General features: G+C 38.0%; 1 non-coding gene across 1 annotated transcript; it reads left to right on the forward strand.

Annotated features, from left to right (window-relative positions):
- The first annotated feature begins 12,485 nt into the window (after positions 1-12,485).
- LOC123333756 lies at positions 12,486-14,284 on the forward strand. The gene is made up of 2 exons (XR_006641116.1): positions 12,486-12,623; positions 14,225-14,284. It is a non-coding gene; the product is annotated as an uncharacterized LOC123333756 (transcript).
- The last annotated feature ends 416 nt before the right edge of the window (positions 14,285-14,700 follow it).

The following is a 14,700-nucleotide window of genomic DNA, read 5'->3' on the forward strand; positions in this document are numbered from 1 at the left end:
TTGCTGAAAATGTCCTGGGAACAGCTACTGCAGTGTTTCCCTGCATGAACTCTTAAGGCACAGCATAATGTTGGGAGATTAATAGGTGCTCAGTGATGAAAGCCTTCTGGGACCAAATGAGGGAAACCGAGAATTAAGCATGATGGAACCGCTCTTTCCCCATACTGATGTTTCTTAAAGCATTGCTTATGCAAGAGGGTATTGTGAATTTTTAGGATTCAAGAAGATGGTATCTTTGAACTCATTTTACTTCAAAATCTTTTCCTCTGACACCAGCACTTTGGACATGTACTTCGCTCACCTTTGTCCAGCAAGGAAACTGTAACCCAGAGAAAGCTAGTAACTTAGACAACTAATTCTGGGCCACCAGAAAATTCTACAGTATTGAGCTACCAATACTATGCTCATGAGATGCCTCTATATCAGTCCAGATAAATCTTCTCCTCTTTCGGACAGTTTGAGGAGAGCAGTGCTATATCTGTACTTTCTGGAAGTAGGCAGTTTCCAAATAGCCAGGAAGCAAGAAGGTGATATCCCACAGGGAGAGAAATTATTATCAGCCTTTATATCCCAAGCCAGTCACCAGTGAGTGCGCTGAATCACGCAGTTTTGCATTGCACTTTCCAGTCAAAAAGTTTCCAAGTGGGGACTACTTAGGGCAATCCTGTTATTTCATTTGATTTGTTAAAGTTTCACTCTCCGCAAATTTAATCCTCACCCCTGGAATTCTGTTTCCTTGTTATAATGAGAGTAAACAACTGGTCCATTTTCTTAACTTTGTTTACAGTGCTCAATTGGTTTTCCCAGCACCCACTCCTTTTTTTTTCCTCCAGACAATGCCTGGCTCACTTTGTCTGGCTACTGTCTGACATGTCAGCTTACACTTCCTCAATCCCCAGCTGTTCTTCACTTTCATGGGATGGAGGATTCTTCGCATTAGACTCAAATGTGGTTTTGCACTTCCAGAGGGCTAATCTGTTTCCACAGCAACCCATAAAATGGGGGTAATTTGATGCCAGACCTGCCTAAAACTTTTTTTTTTGCTAAAAGTTTTTACATGTGTATATAAGTATGTATGTGTGCTTCCCAACTAAGCTCTGCTTTTAGAAAATCACTTCGCAAAAACTCTGACCAAATTTCCAATTAACAGTAGAGTTCTGTCAGCCTTCTGGCTTTTTTAAACAATGTATTTTCAATAAGAAATTAAATTGAAAATCTATTTTATTAATAATATTTAGACTAAAAGTTATAAAAAGAAAATGATGAAGTATAGTGTCTTCCATGTCAATTTTAATATGACTGTATTTGACAGATATAAACCTAATCTTCATGGTTGTATATTGAATATGTATATATTCCTAATCATAACTCTATGGGGTATTATTTGTATTTCATAGAAGAGAAAACTGAGGATAGAAAGTTAGGTGTTTTTACCAGAATCATGCAATTCTGCCCCTCTGACTTTCCAGCCTCCATTTTCTCATAATATCAAGCTCATAGGAAAACATTATAATACAGATTCAATTAAAATCCCCTTCATTCTTTTATTGGGCTTCCCTGGTGGCTCAGAGGTTAAAGCATCTGCCTCCAATGCGGGAGACCCGGGTGCAATCCCTGGGTCGGGAAGATCCCCTGGAGAAGGAAATGGTAACCCACTCGAGTATTCTTGCCTGGAAAAACCCAGTCCACAGGGTTGCAAAGAGTTGGATATGACTGAGTGACTTCACCTTCATTCCTTTATTAGGTTTTTATTCATGCAGAACTAAAATATATTTCTTTCCATTTATTTAATGCATTTTAATTTAACAAATTTATATTTTTACTTGAAGTATAGTTGATTTACCATATTCTGTCAGTTTCAGGTTAGTTTCAGGTGGACAACAAAGTGATTCAGTTTCATATACATATATATATATATACATACATGTATGTATTCTTTTTCAGATTCTTTTCCACTATAGGTTATGATAGACATTGAATATAATTTCCTGTGCTGTACATCAGGTCCTTGCTTATTTGTTTTATATATAGTAGTTTGTATCTGTTAATCTTAAAATCCTAATTTATCCCTCCCCCCTTCAATTTAACAAATATTAATTGAATATTTGCTATTTTTCGGTCATTGTGTCAATTATTGGAGAAATTGAGACAAATCAAATATGTTTTTTGCTGCCAAAAATCTCATCATGTAGGCGTACCTCATACTCTAACATAAACCTAAGAATCTAGTTGTTGATGCACACTGATAAAAATAATGTGCCTGAATTGCCAATGATACAGCCTCAAGGTTATCCTACTTTTTAAAAACACTGTAACAAGGTGATGTATTTCAACTGGTCAATTTGTGTTCTTTTCTTTGGCCAAAGTACAAATACAGTCAGCCTGTTATCAGGGGCAGTTTGACTAAACAGCTATTACAGTCGCCAAATCTTAGGCCTGGCTTGACTAAGAATGTAGTTTAAATAATGAGTTAAGTGTCATACTTAGGATAATTTCCTAATAGCTAAAAGTCACTCAGCTAGTAAGCTAGTACCTATTTCTGGATCAATAAAATTGCTTTTGCCTGTATTATTCATGGGCTTCCCTGATAGCTCAGTTGGTAAGGAATTCGCCTGCAGTTCAGGAGACCCCAGTTCGATTCCTGGGTCGGGAAGATCCAGAAGGGATAGGCTATCCACTCCAGTATCCTTGGGCTTCTCTTGCGGCTCAGAGCAGCTGAGTGACACCCAAGTTGCTCAGGAGTTTCGGTGGAGCTGGGGTGCTGACTTGAACAAGAACAGGAGCCCTGACTCCTGCCGCAGAATCCAGAGTCCACACCCCCAACACCCCACATCTCCTGTGTGTAACCTCTCAGTCTGGCGGGAACTGCTGGCCTCAACTGGAGGTACCTGCCTCACAGAGCAGAGACCACCCAACCCAGGGTCTGAAGCTCTTATTATTCCACACTAAACACAATAGCAGTTTGTTGAACACTTGTATGTATACCTGGTCTGAGGTAATTATTGGGTCCAAGTACTAGAGGAGCATGTACTTGGGAGAGGCATGCCGAACAAAGAGAGAAACAAGTGTGGTGATTAAGAGAATTGGTTTAGCAGTCAGAGCTAGGATAAAATCTAGGCTATTCCACTTAGGTAATATGAGACTTTGGATGGAATGCTGCTTTTCTTAGTTTCTTCATGAGAAAAATAAGTATAATCCCTCCTACACATGAGAGCTGTGAGGACTGTCATCTGCAAAGCAGGTAGCACAGTACATACTCAGTGTCCAAAGATGAGCACCTTTATTGTAAGTGAAACGCTGAGCTGAAGGCTCTGAAGGGCCAAAATCAGTGATACAGTATGTGAAGGGATTAGCCTTAGCATGTATAGACATGTTCACGTGTTGTGATGCCAGAGTTTCACAGAGGACGAGCAGTGTGGGAGTCCATCGGGGCCCTCTGGATATTCATGACGCGGCCTGGATCCAGCTGCTTCTTCCGCGACTAAGTTTACAGTTCCTTGGCTGCTACATCACCGACCAAGGACCACATTCTTGTTCTTGTTCCATCTCCGTGAGATTGCTCTGAAAAATCAGTGGTTAACTCAGGGCAGATGGGAAAAGGATTCTGCCTCTGATTAATTTAGTCAAAAAGAAGACAGAGACCAAATGTGGAAAACCTCAGCCCAGAAGGATAAAATGTCATTAAGTGATTAGCATCAAAAAAGAAAGTTTAAAATCAAAGCCATCCTGCCTCCTAAATGTGTCCCAACTTCTAAAATAGAAAAGCAAATACAGAAATGAGTTCCTGGGATGTGGTCCTCATTGTTCAATGAAGTCCCCTCTCCATTTCTGGGTAAGTACCCACCAAGTCAGCAGGCATCTAAGTAGCCTCCGTTTCTACTCAGGAATCCCAGGAACTCTTATGTGTCGCTGAGCGGAATGGTTCCTTGTAGAAGTGCTTGATTACCAGAAAATAATCTCCTTAGTGTGATTTGAAGGTCTGAGCAGAAATAATGTCTTCCTTAGTTAAAATAAAACTCAAAACTCTCCAAAGTTGGCACTCTCTCTGGGCAAATTGAGGATGGGTACAGCAGGGCATGGAGCTTTTCTACTCCACTTTCAACTCAGATTAAGCAAGGGCCAAAACCTTTTCATATGTTACTCATAGTCTGTTAATATGGGGAAGGGCTGGGAATTTTTTTAAACAACAACACAAAGCCTTTTACAGCAAATGATGACAACATTCTACTCAAGTTGACATACTTCTGTGGGACTATATCAAGAAGTCAGAGGAAGGACGCTATCCAGCACCACTTGATGAGGGATTCAATGGTGAAATCGAGTTTCAATCTTCTTGCTCCACCATCCTCTTAAGGCTGGTGCCACTTAGAGTCGCAAGACGACTGCGCCAATTTTGGAAGTCATTTCCAGACATCGTGATGCCCAGAGGAACAGAAGGACTACCTTTCTCATGTGTTCCTTTTAAAGAACAAGGGAGTCTTTCCAGGCTGCCACCTGTGTCTCATTGGCCAGCACTACATCACATGCATATATATGTCGTGTGATAGTCACTGGTAATGAAAATGGGACCCTGCATAATTTTCTTGAATTGATCAGGACTCAGTCCCTGAAACTTCCCAGATGAACGAGGCAATATGAAACAGATCAGGTCATGGAACAAAAGGTTTTCTTAGGAAGGCAGAAGGAAGATGGGAGATGGATATCTCATAGGCAGAGTCAAAACGCAATATTTAAAAAATCTAGTTGATAAAGCCAAAAAACAGTGTCAGAAATTTGGAAAATGTGACATTGGATGTTATAAGCTGTTTTCACGAGCTTGAAGTCTTTGTACCATTCATGTGGAACCCAAGAACGAAGCAAAATCTTCTCTATGTGTCTTTCTTCCTATTCCCAGATGGAGTTCACCAAACAAATACCATCTTAAAAAGTACCATTTAGGACACCTCTTGTAGTCATTTAGACCAGTAATGTCCCTGACTGTTTTTTTATGAGCCAAGTCTAATAAATAGGTTGTTTGAGTCACTGGTATGAGATAAAATTTCTGAATCTATCTCTGAGCTCAGTGGGAAAGAGTGCATGTTACATTAATTGTGTCTTCCAAAGGCTGCAAAGACTTAAATGAAGAACCATATGCCAGGTACTTGCCATTCATTTTTTGGTTTGTTTTTATGATTACTGGATATTGAATATGATTCCCTGTGCTATATGGTAGGACCTTGCTGTTTATCTATTCAATATATAATAGCTTGCATCTGCTAGTACTGAACACCCAATCCACACCCACTCCCTCCTTTGACAACAGCAAGTCTATTCTATATATTTATGAGTCTATTCCCATGTCATATATAAGTTCATTTGTGTGGTATTTTAGATTCTACATATAAGTGGTATCATATGATATTTGTCTTCTTTTTCTGATTTACTTCACTTAGAATGAACATCTCTAGGTTCATCTGTGCTGCAGCATATGACATTATTTCATTCATTTTATTGTTGTTGGTTCATTTTCTCAGTCATGTGACCCCATGGACTGCAGCATGCCAGGCTTCCTTGTCCTTCACCATTTCCCGGAGTTTGCTCAAACTCATGTCCATTGAGTTGGTGATGCCATCCAATCAACTCATCTTCTGTTGTCACCTTCTCCTCATGCCTTCAATTTTTCCCAGTATCAGGGCCCTTTCTAATGAGTCCACTCTTTGCATCAGGCCAAAGTACTGGAGCTTCAGCTTCAGCATAAGTCCTTCCAATGAATATTCAGGATTGATTTTCTTTAGGATTGACAGATTTGATCTCCTTGGAGTCCAAGGGACTCTCAAGAGTCTTCTCCAACACCAAAGTTCACCATATAAATATATAATATATAAATAATACAAATAATTTATATAAATAATATAAATATATATTCATTTACATATATTATATATTATATATAAATAATATAAATTTATAATAATATTATAATATATATCATATAATTATATATATATATAAACACCCACTCCAGTGTTCTTGCCTGGAGAATCTCAGGGATAGGGGAGCCTGGTGGGCTGCTGTCTATGGGGTTGCACAAGTCAGACACTACTGAAGTGACTTAGCAGCAGCATATATTATATACTATAATATATTATATTATATATATTATATTATGATAATAATATAATATATATAATAATGTATAATATATATGATATATTATATATAATATATATTTATAATATCTATATGCAGGTCAGGAAGCAACAGTTAGAACTGGACATGGAACAACAGACTGGTTCCAAATAGGAAAAGGGGTACGTCAAGGCTGTATATTGTCACCCTGCTTATTTAACTTATATGCAGAGTACATCATGAGAAATGCTGGACTGGAAGAAACACAAGCTGGAATCAAGATTGCCAGGAGAAATATCAATAACCTCAGATATGCAGATGACACCACCCTTATGGCAGAAAGTGAAGAGGAACTAAAGAGCCTCTTGATGAAAGTGAAAGTGGAGAGTGAAAAAGTTGGCTTAAAGCTCAACATTCAGAAAACAAAGATCATGGCATCTGGTCCCATGACTTCATGGGAAATAGATGGGGAAACAGTGGAAACAGTGTCACACTTTATTTTTCTGGGCTCCAAAATCACTGCAGATGGTGACTGCAGCCATGAAATTAAAAGACGCTTACTCCTTGGAAGGAAAGTTATGACCAACCTAGATAGCGTATTCAAAAGCAGAGACATTACTTTGCAACAAAGATCCGTCTAGTCAAGGCTATGGTTTTTCCTGTGGTCATGTATGGATGTGAGAGTTGGACTGTGAAGAAGGCTGAGCGCCGAAGAATTGATGCTTTTGAACTGTGGTGTTGGAGAAGACTCTTGAGAGTCCCTTGGACTGCAAGGAGATCCAACCAGTTCATTCTGAAGGAGATGAGCCCTGGGATTTCTTTGGAAGGAATGATGCTAAAGCTGAAACTCCAGTACTTTGGCCACCTCATGCGAAGAGTTGACTCATTGGAAAAGACCCTGATGCTGGGAGGGATTGGGGGCAGGAGGAGAAGGGGACGACAGAGGATGAGATGGCTGGATGGCATCACTGACTCGATGGACGTGAGCCTGGGTGAACTCTGGGAGTTGGTGATGGACAGGGAGAACTGGTGTGCTGCGATTCATGGGGTCGCAAAGAGTCAGACACGACTGAGCAACTGAACTGAACTGAATATTTATATATATAAATATATATATTTATATATATAAATATTTATATATAAATCTATATATATAAATATTATAAATATATATTTATATACATGTATATTTATATATAAAATAATTATATATAATTATATATAATATAATATATTAATTATATATATTTATATATTATTTTATAATTTAGTATTTATATTATATTATAAAATAATTTTATTTTTTATAAAATATGTTTTATATATATATATATTTTTATATATTATATAATATTTGTTATTATTATATTTATATAAAAATATGTTAAATATGTTTTTATATTTTTATATATTTATAAGTATATTATTTATTAGTAATATATAAAATAATATACTATATTATTATATAGTATAATATATATTTATATTATAGTAATTAATATAATATATAATTATATAAATTATATATGATAAATATATATATATACATTATATATTTAAATATACTATATATAATATAATATAATAATGTATATAATATATTATGTATAATATAATATAATATATAATGTAATATATAATATAATATATATTTATATATTATTATATAATTATATATTATATAAATATATATTCATATAAAAATATATATCTTTTATAAAGATATATATATATCTTTTTATATATATCTTTTTATAAAGAAGAATTATATCTTCTTTATTCATTCATTTGTTGATGCCCATTTAATTTGTTTCTTTGTCTTGGCTATTGTAAATAGTGCTGCTGAATATAGGGTTTCATGTATGTTTTCAAGTTATAGTTTTATCTGGCTATATGCTCAGTAGTGAGGTTGCTGCATCTTAAGGCAACTCTATTTTTAGTTTTTAAGCAATCTCTATGCTGTTCACATTCCCACCAACAGTGTAAGAGAGTTCCCTTTTCTCCACATCCTCTCCATCATTTGTTACATGTAGACTTTTTAATAGTGGCCATTCTGCATTACTTTTCATTCTTGGTAAGTTATTGGTCTACATTTAATCCAAGAGAAGTGGAAAATTCACCGTTCCTCATGGTTCCTCTCTTCTATCCAATGACCAATATTTTATCAGAGAATTGACACCAGAAAATGCCCTCTTTTTCCAGGAAATCTCATCCATAAGGATGCAGAGTAGTCCTTTTAGGTCTCCACCAGTACAGTGGTCACACAGAACAACTACTGATACAAGACACAAATTACAAATAAGAGGGTTGTCTTTTCATACACAGTAATGAGACAATATCTCTGCTCAAAATCATTTTCCTCCCAATTTTAGGTAATAAATTCCTCATAAGTCTGAATTTATCCAGGTATTCTCCTTGTTTTCTCTGAAAGTCACATTTTATACCTTTCTTCCTACATTAGTAAATGAGCTCAGTTGAATGAATCAAATCCTTTATTCAATAACCTGGGAAGAATTTCAAAAGTAAAGCAAAGGATTCTGTCCAGGAAATTTTTGCTTACTTCAGTGGTCAATGAGATTTTCTCTTATTTCCTTATAGAAACATTTTTGTTCCATATTTTAAGTTTAGCTTTATTATTCATCTTAAAACAATTCTTGAGAATGGCATCTGATCAAGGTTCTTTCTTTCTTTCTTTTTTCTTCCTTGCTGCTGCTGCTGCTAAGTCGCTTCAGTTGTGTCCGACTCTGTGCGACCCCATAGACGGCAGCCCACCAGGCTCCCCTCTCCCTGGGATTCTCAAGGCAAGAACACTGGAGTGGGTTGCCATTTCCTTCTCCAATGCATAAGAGTGAAAAGTGAAAGTGAAGTCCCTCAGTCATGTCCGACTCTCAGCGACCCCATGGACTGTAGCTCACCAGGCTCCTCCATCCATGGGATTTTCCAGGCAAGAGTACTGGAGTTAGGTGCCATTCCCTATGTGCATCTAATTTTTCTAGCACAACTTGTTCAAAATCCTTTTCTTTCCCCATTTAACACACTGGAATTCTAATTAAAGCAATTGACATATTCACATGTGTCTATTAATAGATATGGACTCTGTGATGTCCCATGACCTATATTCTACCCTTATGCAAATATCATACTGGCTTGATTACTGCAGTTTTATAGAAAGTCTTTTTAAAAAGATAGCATATGCAATTTAAACAAGTTCTTTTTTTCTCACTCTTAACCTAACACTGATAGGTATGTGGCATTTTATTATAAAATTTTAGAATTAGAAAGTCAATTTCTGTAAAATCTCTGCTATATTTTACAGTGGTATTACACTGAATCATAGAAAAACACAGTGAACTGATACCTTAACAATTTTCAGTCTTTCATGAAAATGGTATCTTTCTCAATGTGTTTATATCTTCACAAAAAGTGCTATAAAAAAGATACAGCAGATAACATAAATGTTATAAATATTTGGTCATCAAAATATACAATTAAGGAAATACATAGCAAATAGCCTATAAATTATCTTTGGCCTGTATCTCTGACAAAGGATTCACACGAGAACATATAAAGAATTTCTACAAATAAAATATCAAAGAACAAGCAATCCAATCAAAATGGGCAAGATTTAAACTTTCTACAACATATAATATATGAATAACAAAAAAATCATATGAAAAGTTGTCAATATCATGTCATCAGAGAAATGTGAATTTAAATTTCATTTCTTGATTTTACTGAGAGAAGTAAAATAATTTTTCTACAAAATCACTTGTTTAAGAATGTTTATAGCATCTTTATTCTTAATAATTTCAAACTGGAAATTGCCTTCCATCAAAAGGTGAATTAATAAGAATAGTGTGGTATATTTGTAAATAAAATATTCTCAGCAAATAAAAAGAGAAAACTACTGATACATGCAACAAAAAAGATGAATCTCAAAACCATTATGTTGAATGAAAATACTAGACTCAGAAAAATATATATCATGTGATGCCATATATAAGAAGCAATGAATAGGTAAAACAAATCTAAGAGTAGAAATTAGGACAATGATTGACTCATGAGCAGATGAATGACATTAACAGACAATGGAATAACAGAACTTATCATTGGGGTAGAAGTAGTCCATATCTTTGGAAGTGGGTTGATGTTTACAATAGTCAAATATTATAGACTAAACATACTACATGTATACTTTATTGTATGTAAATTATAACTCAAGAAAACAATGATTTGGGAAAGTCTAGGCATGAGAGTAGTGAATAGTAAGGCTAGTCAAACTTCTCCTTATAATTTCTCCTTTAAATTGCAAATTAATAGTATCTATATACTGTTAAGAACAAACTTATTCAGTTTGCAGATATGTATTAACCAATCAAGCAGAGATGCTGATTAGAAAGTTGAATATAGCAAACTAGATTCTGGAGAAAAATTTGATCTGGAATATAAATATAAGAGTAGTTAAGATACATATGCCATTTATGCTGTTGGTCTGGACAAGGTCACTAACAAATGTAGAAACTGGTGATAAAATATCCAGTAACTTATTCCTAGTGGCTATAATATTAGAGGTTAAAGGGAAGAAATAAAATCACCAAATGGGACTGAGAAGAAGCCATGAATTAATAGTAGGGATACTATAAAATGGAGAAGGAAATGGCAATCCATTCCAGTGTTCTTGCCTGGAGAATCCCAGGGACGGGGGAGCCTGGTGGGCTGCCATCTATGGGGTTGCACAGAGTCGGACACGGCTGAAGCAACTTAGCAGCATACTATAAAAATGTACTATTTGGGAAGTGTATAAAATCTGCCTGCAAGGCTGGAGACCTGGGTTCGATCCCTGGATTGGGAAGATCCCCTTCAGAAGGAAATGGCAACCCACCCCAGTATTCTTGCCTGGAGAATTCCATGTACAGAGGAGCCTGGCGGGCTACAGTCTATAGGTTTGCAAAGAATCCAACACCACTGAGTGACTAACATTTGCACTTGCACATAAGACAGGATTGAAGGAGAGGACTTGAAAATAGAGATTATGCCCAATTGTCTTTTAAGACAGAAGAAACAGAAATAATTTGTTCTGTATGACTCGATGGACATGAGTTTGAGCAATCCCTGGAAGTTGGTGATGGACAGGGAAGCCTGGTGTGCGACAGTCCATGGACTCACAAAGAGTCAGACACGACTGAGCAACTGAACTGAACTGATATATGCAGAGGTAAGGGACATTTGGGAGGAAGAAGCAATAAGAACAGGCTCAGGAAGATGTGAAAGCAGGGAGCAGATTCTAGAGAAGATTGAGATGATTAGCTAATAGGGAATCAAGGGGAATAATGATGGAGCAACAGGCAATGATATAGTTTGAAGTCACTGGGTAAGTGACAGGAACAGAAAAGGAGGGGGAAGCACAGACAAGGAAGAGAGGATAAGAAAGATGGACACTGTTCCCACATTTTTTCAGGGCTTTTTCTAGGGCTCTCTGCTCATTTATAGCTTTCAGGAGGTGTGACAGGCATAGTGCCAGCAACAAGAAATGACTGGCTTCTTTCCCATTGAACTGGGGCCACATGTTGCTGTGTTGAGAGCAACATAAGGTAGTTTCTCAGCTGGAGAGAAAGCTGCAATTAACCTATTAACGTGGCAGAATGGGGAACAAGGGATGCATTGATTATCTGAGTCCTTTCGGCATGTAAGTATGCACAGAAAAAGACTGGAAGCAAAAATTTAATATTTGTTATCATTGTCCCTAACCACTTCTTTCCTCAAGAGGAAGTATACTTTCACAGGAAAAAGGAATAAAATTGGTCAGCACCAAAGATATTATATCTATATTTCCAACAGTGTTAGAATGCTTTTCCATAAAATATTAAATTGTATGTGTTTTCCACAGAATATAGTCTGTGAGATGCTCTAGGGAAACACAGTGATCCGTTGTCAGATACATTTGGCAAATGTGTATCATGTCCCCTGCCCGGAGCAACTGAATGCAAAACCATTAGTTAAATGGAAGGACCTCCTTTCCGGACAATGGAAAGGTCCTGACCCATTGTTAACCAGCGGTCGAGGATATGCTTGTATTTTTCCACAGGACGCAGATTCTCCAATTTGGGTTCCAGATAGATTAATTCGCCATGTCTCAGCCTCTCGGATACCGGGTTTCACGGCCACCGCGACCCCGAAAGAGGAAAGGGCCTCCTCTGCCTTCGCTCCCCACGCCAGCACGGGAAACACCACTGACATCGGAGCAACTGACATCAGGGATCCCGGATGAGCAGGGAACGGATCCGCCCACCAAACAGATGTCTCAACTTCACATACAGGATATCGCTCCCCCCGATCCTTTGTCTCACAAGAGGGGGTCAGGCCGCCTGACTCAGGCGACCCGGAATGCCTCCATACCTACTTGGGGACAAATAAAAACACTCTGCCATCAGGCACGGGGAATAACCTCTTTGCAGGGCTCTCCAACCTCCCCTGAGAAGATGTTTATTGCTATGCTTGCCTTATTATCTTGCCAGGTAAGCGCCTCCTCCCCTGCTCCTGAAAAGTATTGGGCCTACTTCCCAGATCCTCCAACCTTTCAAGTTGTTACCTGGAACAATGACCCCCTACGGGTCCACACAAACCAGCCTCAGTTACTGGGAGGGTCATATACTTCTTATACCACAGACGAATATCCTATTAATTTCAATTTTACCTTCAGGGGATTAGCAGACGACCTTCCTGTTTGCTTTAACTTTCCCAGTGATATAGAAAGCTTTATTATTCCCCCTAAAGAAGGATGTGTCGGAGCCTCTAAAAAGGCAGTTCTGACTCATTCTCCAGCCTCAGGTATTGAACATAGAGGGCGTCTAGCGCTTTGGGTCTTACAGGCTCGTATGCCCGGGGCCCTTGATCCCCACGAATTTATATTCCGTAGACCCCCTCCTGGATATCCAAGTTGTTATAATACTGAGCCTTCAGATGCCGTATGGAACACCATAGATGATCGTACAGGGTATCCAATTTGGAAATCTTGTACTTATCATTTAAGAGCTGATTATAGAATACCGGGAAGAGGGAATTACATGATTCAAGACTGGAGTAACTCAGACCTAGGTAGGAGCCCATTGCCCCTTGATGACTTTCCCAGCAGATTTTATAATTGGAAGAAAGATTTTTCCTGGCCATTAAGCATTACTAGATGGCATAATAATCGATTTGTGTCACCCATATTGTCTTATACTACTAAGAACAGAACTTCTTGGCAGCCAGAAATCTGGAGGGCCCTTGCTGCCACTGCTCCCATTTCCTTACTCCGTCCAAATAGCAATTCTACTTATTCTGTTTTAGCTTGTGTACCCTCACCTTATGTTTTTCTCTTTACTAATGACTCCAAAAGATTAAATGTACACATGAATTATTCAGGTGGACCTAATATAGTAACTTGTGAACAATGTATGCTTTCATCTTGTTTGACCCCCCAATATAATGTTTGTTCTTTTGTTGTGTTGAAACGCCCACCCTATCTCATGATACCTGTATCTGTGCATTCTTATTGGTATGATAATTATGGTTTGGCTGTATTACAACAACTGCAGGATTTAATGCGAACCCGACGGTTTGTGGGCTTACTTATCTTGGGAATAGCAGCTTTGATAAGTGCAATCACTTCTGTTACTGTGGCAGCAATATCATTGACTCAACAAGTACATACTGCTCAATATGTTGATTCTATGTCCAAAAATGTTTCTTTAGCATTGGCAACACAGGAAGCTATAGACAGGAAATTAGAAATGAGGGTAGACGCCCTAGAGGAAGCAGTAATACATATTGGGACTGAATTGCAGGCTTTAAAGGTGAAAATGGCACTGTCCTGTCATGCTGACTATCGGTGGATATGTGTAACACCCCTGAAAGTAAATGAGACAGATTTTGAATGGGAAAAGATTAAAAACCATATTTCAGGTATCTGGAACAGCTCTGACATTGGTCTAGACTTAGGGAAACTTCACAATCAAATAGCAACCATGGAACACTCCCGATTAGATTTTACTGCCGCTGGAACAGCAAATGATTTCTTCCATACTTTCTCTAACTTAATTCTGCTTCTCATAATCATTCTTTCTTGTATTGTTAGGATTCTTCGGCAGAGCATTCAGAGGCTCGCGACTGAGCTACATCTGGCTGTTTTAAGAAATAAAAAAGGGGGAGATGCCGGGAGCCGGCGAGAGACATTCCACTCGTGACAAAGGTCATGAGGAAGGGGGCTCGGCATACGCAAAGGCGGGATCGAGCCTCGGGAGTGCCCCCGGATATTCTCGAGCATCTACCCCCCAAAAAACCAGAGTCTGCCTACTTTATTGCTTTGTGCTCTCACCTCTGACTTTACTGGGGGCTGTCCCCCACCACCATCTCGCTCTCTCTGTCAAAGAGTTAACTTACAGCTCCAATTAATAAAGTTCCTGGGCAATTAGGAGTGTTTAAATCCAAACCCCTCAGATGGCTCTCTAACTCGCCTGACAAGTTTACCCGGACACCTACAGCTATGCATACAATTGTTTACAGTCTCCCAGCCTCCAGAGGCACGGGAAGCTTAAGATATTCAAATAGCTT

This window comes from Bubalus bubalis, chromosome 5, assembly GCF_019923935.1.
Source record: "Bubalus bubalis isolate 160015118507 breed Murrah chromosome 5, NDDB_SH_1, whole genome shotgun sequence".
Lineage (NCBI taxonomy): Eukaryota > Metazoa > Chordata > Mammalia > Artiodactyla > Bovidae > Bubalus > Bubalus bubalis.